This window comes from Artemia sp. Qi Xiang Cuo, chromosome 16 (genome assembly GCF_049724085.1).
Source record: "Artemia sp. Qi Xiang Cuo chromosome 16, ASM4972408v1, whole genome shotgun sequence".
Lineage (NCBI taxonomy): Eukaryota > Metazoa > Arthropoda > Branchiopoda > Anostraca > Artemiidae > Artemia > Artemia sp. Qi Xiang Cuo.
The window spans coordinates 46,948,279-46,953,634 of NC_142809.1; the positions used below are offsets into that span (position 1 = coordinate 46,948,279).

Sequence of the window (5,356 nt, forward strand, 5' to 3'; positions counted from 1 at the left end):
GTATATGATAATGGTAATAAGCTTACCTAAGCTATGGATGTCAGGTATTGTGTTATCTTGGGACGATAATTTCGAAAGGACCTGTGCCTGCCATCATCAGGTTCAAATGCAAAACTCTGAATTTGAATTTGAACCTGATGATGGCAGGCACAGGTCCTGTCGAAATTATCGTTCCAAGATAACACAATACCTGACATCCATAGCTTAGGTAAGCTTATTACCATTATCAGGTATCTACTATACTCCAGAAGCACAACGCGAGAAAAAAAAAATGAGAATTTTTTTATTGTGTAGATATTGTTGGTAGGTGTGTAGAGCATGGCTTGGTTACCGCTAGGGCAACAGTTTAGACGTTGATGGTTTTAGGTATCCTTGACTAAGTTCTAAGGCTAGCGTGGACGTTGGGTCAAATTTTTTAAGGTGCCCACCTCCCTTGCCCAGAGTCTCAGGTAAGTGACCCTAAATTTGAAAAAGTGGAAATTGGCTCAGATTTTCTAAACTGAGCTGAGACAATGAATAGATACTATTGGGAAAGTGACTGGAGACGTTGGGCATCCTTGAACAAGTGCTAAATTGAGAGAGGAATTTGGGACAATATTCGGGGGCGCCCACCAGCCCAGAGTCTCGGGCAAGTGACCCAAAAATTTAAAAAATGTGTGAAAAATTCAAATTTTTTTCAGAATGTTGGGCTAAGCTTAGGCAACGAATAGGTACTATTTGAAAGATAAAAATGGATTTAAACAATTGTTTTGCCTGTTTTTTCAAGCAAACTTATGGTCCTATGTCAATTTAAATTTTTGGTCAACCTTCTTAAGATCATAGGCGGGTTTGCCTTGTTTGCCTCATTTTTGAATTCTTGATCAGCATCCCTAAGGCTCTAGGCAGTCATGCCTTTCCAAAGACTAACCTGACAAGTATGTATCCAATAAGAGAGTCTTTCGTACTCCTGCCATTTACCCGTACTCTAGCCATTTAAACATTTGCCTCTAAAGTACTTGGACTATCTGTCTTGGCTTTTCTCTGTCGACACGGCCCCCGTAAATTAGTTATAAAACAGAGGGACCACCCGCAGGTTGCCAGTAATGTAACCCTCCCTGGCCGGTGGCTTATCCACGGGCATCGCAATCGTTTTTAACAACAATAGATCGGGTGTCGCTACGTTACAACAGTTAAACACATATGGTAATATTCCACCACAGACTTTATTTGATATAATTTGGCGGATTCAAGTGAAAGTGCGAGTGCCCGAAGGGCCCCCACATCAGTCCCGAAAAAAAGACAGAAAACGGAATAGCTTTTATTCCCGTTCACTGCCCGTGTCAAGAGATTCAACGAGTCTTCTTGACATTCTTGCCGAGTCATCCCGATTTCCGCTACGAATACAATGGGTTTAGGATGACCTCCCTTCATTTCTTAGTACTTTAGACTCTAACTATTTTACTCTCAATACACATTATTCCCTTACGACCAACACTTGAAAATCATTCAAGTGAATTTGGGGGACTTGCCCACTGGCAAGACAAATCTCCCGGTCGTAGGCTTAATCTCAGCAGATCGCAGTGTAAATTACTGCTCTACCGTTTACAACACCCCGGCCGGTACCCAAGTCGTCTACAAGTGATTTTGGCATTCGACCTTATGGAATATTTTAATTATTTGACGGTGAAGCTGCCCTGTCGCCGTCTCCCGAGGGCAAGCAACTGCCGAACCTTGGCTCCGAAGCACTAGCACCCATTGCTAAAAGCTAAAGGACCAGGTTACGTTTAACCACCAGTGAGTCCGAACGCCCGGTACCGTTGTGAAATCCAGCACAGATTCTACCTTCAGAGGTTTTCCGGTATAATCACATGGACGTAGCCACGCACCATTGGCCGTTCGACCAAGTGCAAAACCAAATGTCCGAACCTGCGGTTCCTCTCGTACTTCGCAAGATTACTATAGCAACGGCTTTGAACGTCCTACATTTGGTGTAGGTGAACAATCCTACACTTGGCGAATACTGCTTCGCAATGATAGGAAGAGCCTACATCGAAGGATCAAAAAGCGACGTCAATATGAACGCGGGGCCGCCACAAGCCAGTGATCACTGTGGTACCTTTTATGAAACCTCTTGCTTAAAACTCTTAAGGCCAAAAGGATCTATAGGCCGTGCTTTCGCAGTCCGTACTCGTACTGAAAGTCGGGATCAAGCCAGCATTTGCCCTTTTGCTCTAAAGGAGGTTTCTGTACTCCCTGAGCTTGACTTACGACACCTGAGTTATCATTTGACAGATGTACCGAACAAGTCACCTGCAAACGCCGTCCGGGGCCTCATAACGTTTCTAAATCGCCACCTGCTAGTGTAAGACATTTAACCAGGCCCACCGGCCAAACCTGGCCGTGAATTCCAGTCAGTGTTTCATTTACGCGACCCTGACCGTCGTGGTCTTTCAGTGCCGACGTTACCATCTCCCACTTATGCTACACCTCTCATGTCACTCCACGAATCCGAACTAGAATCAAGCTCAACAGGGTCTTCTTTCCCCGCAGACGTTACCAGGCCCGTTCCCCTGGCAGTGGGTTCGCTAGACAGTAGATAGGGACAGTGGGAATCTCGTTTCTACATTCGTGCATGTCACTAATAAGATGATAAAGAATTTGTATATTTTTGCGTTATCATTTGTCTTCTGACCGCAACCTTGGTCCTAGAACCGCAGCTACAACTAGGAGAAGAGAGTACCTGTGTTAAGAGAGTCTTAGTTACTCTATCCGTTTACCCGCGCTTTGTTGAATTTCTTCACTTTGACATTCAAAGCACTGGGCAGAAATCACATTTCATCAACACGCGATGGCGCCTTCGCAATGCTGTGTTTGAATGTGACAATCAGAGTCCCCTGGATCGTGCAAGTTCGGAGTTGGGCGTTCATTGGGTACCGATGCTCCACACCAAGCCAAAGCACGGCACTAACAACACTACTTAGGACGTCCACGACCAGCTTGAGACGGGGTCGAGCACCCTTGCAAGCACCCAAGCCCAACTCGGTAGGCAGTCACATCTTGTTCCAAGCCCGACACCCTCAACCTTCAGAGCCAATCTTTATCCCGAAGTTAAGGATCCAATTTGCTAATTTCCCTTACCTCCGTTCATCTATCGCCTAGAGGCAGTTCATCTTTGGGACCTGACGTGGTTAACTGTACGGTCTGTTGGGAGGAGTAGACCTGGCCCTAACCAGGGGGGTCTCGGAAAGTCAAGTCGTCTAGTACGTAGCTCAAGTGCAACGCTAGTAGGTATTTTACACAGCTCCTTACGTTTCTTTAGTAAATTGTGTGGCCCTCACTGTACCCGACAAGGACAATAGTACCTGAACTCCAAATAGAGTTAACGTGACACGTATCGTTGATGCTTATGAGAAGATGATCAGAACTTTACCCACACAGGGTAACGAATAAAAACGGGAGACACTTACGAAAGTTAACTGAGCCTCACGCTTTGCGATAACCAAGTAGTTAAAATTTCTTTATACGAACTACCTGATATAACCGTAACGGGTTTTCTAATTACTGAAAGACAAAAGAACAAAACCAGTTCACATAAACACTGCACAACTGTCCTTCCTAAATTCTCTATCTAGATACGGAGATCAGACCCAACCGCGAAGCACCACGATCTAATCCAGTATTGATCAATAAATCCTCATAAACAGACCACATTTCGCACGAACGCCTCCACAGAACGTAATTGACGATAAAACCGTATCTACGATCTCAGCGTCTATCAGGCCTTTCCAATAAAACTTATCACTTAAAACAACGGTTCTTTGAGCATATAGTCGTAAGGTGAGTTGATAAACACTTCTAAGCGGTTTCCGACCTCCATGGCCACCGTCCTGCTTTCTGGAGCTACCAACTCCTTTCCGTGGGATCGGGAATATGCATTGGTTTGAGCACTTTAACCGGATATTTGGTTCATCCCACAGCGCCAGTTCTGCTTACCAAAAGTGGCCCACTGGGCACTCGGATCCACCCGCCGGCCCTACACCCCGCTCATTTGCGTCTAGTCCTATCAAAACGTGTAAGTGGTCGACGCGCTTTAGGACGTTATTTCCAACAGTCATAGCCTAAGTAGCTGTTACTTCTGAGTATAAATTTTCAGTTTAGTTATCAACCTAACTTCTGAGTGACCAGACGGTCATACCACGCTCCTCGATTGTACTAGGAGTCTTTCTCACCTATACCAAGCTCCGACGATCGATTTGCACGTCAGAATCGCTTCTGTTCTCCATCAGGGTTTCCCCTGACTTCGAACTGGCCAGGCATAGGTCACCATCTTTCTGGTCCGATCATGTGTGCTCTAGGTGCGTCGCATCCGCAACGGGATCACGACGCCCCTGGGATGCGCCCTCTCCAGAGGAGAAGGATCTCCCTTCAGCATCGCAAGCAATGCCTTAACTTTCATTCCGCCATCGGTCTTCTCATCGACCTACGACTCGCACACAAGTTAGACTCCTTGGTCCGTGTTTCAAGACGGGTCGGAAGGAACTCGCCTACTCTCCGCTCACCCAGGAGACCCACAAAGAGGCTCCCAGCAACAGAAGCCGGGCCGAATCGTTGCCGGGAATACAGCATCTTGAAGCCGAAGCAACTAGAGCACTGAGTCCTTTGACACCGTTCCAGCCGCATGCGGATTACAAATCCACCCGGGAATACACGCCGTGCTAAAGGTAGGTTACCAGCATGAACAGAGAACAACCAAGGCGGGTCTCAGCGATCACATCAGCACTTGCCCCCCGCAACGATGATCCCGAAGATGGCTCGAACTTCGAAAGTCCTTCCGTTTTAAACCCCTGGAGGATTTCTCGAATTTTTTAAATATCTGTTATGTTTTCTTTTCAAGGGGCCCGCTGGTTTCTGTTATTATTTGGGTATCAATTGGTTTTTTAGCCTTATTTGTTTTTTACCACGGTTTATGCGCTGATTTCAAACCAACCACGACTCTAGAGAGACCTCGGAATGCCGAGCGTTCATCCGTCCTACGGGCCTGACACCCTCTCTGGGAAATCGGGCCACATTCATGAGGACTTTAGACTGGACATGCGACGGTCTTACGAGGCTCCCAAACACTGCATCGGTCGAAATTGCCTCCCGAAGGAATCAATTGACCCTTAGTGCTGGGCTTAGCTGAGCTGAATTGTAGATAGAGAAAAGCCAAGACAGATAGTCCAAGTAATTGAGAGGCAAATGTTTAAATGGCTAGGGCACGGGTAAATGGCAGGAATATGAATGACTCTCTTATTGGACACATACTTGTCAGGTTAGTTTTTGGAAATGCATGCCTGCCTAGAGCCTTAGGCATGCTGATCTAGAATTCAAAAAAGAG

The 5,356-nt window shown here is 46.2% G+C and overlaps 1 pseudogene; it reads right to left on the minus strand.

Annotated features, from left to right (window-relative positions):
* Positions 1-1,519: 1,519 nt before the first annotated feature.
* On the minus strand, positions 1,520-5,181 carry LOC148942980 (large subunit ribosomal RNA; annotated as a pseudogene).
* Between the last annotated feature and the right edge of the window lie 175 nt (positions 5,182-5,356).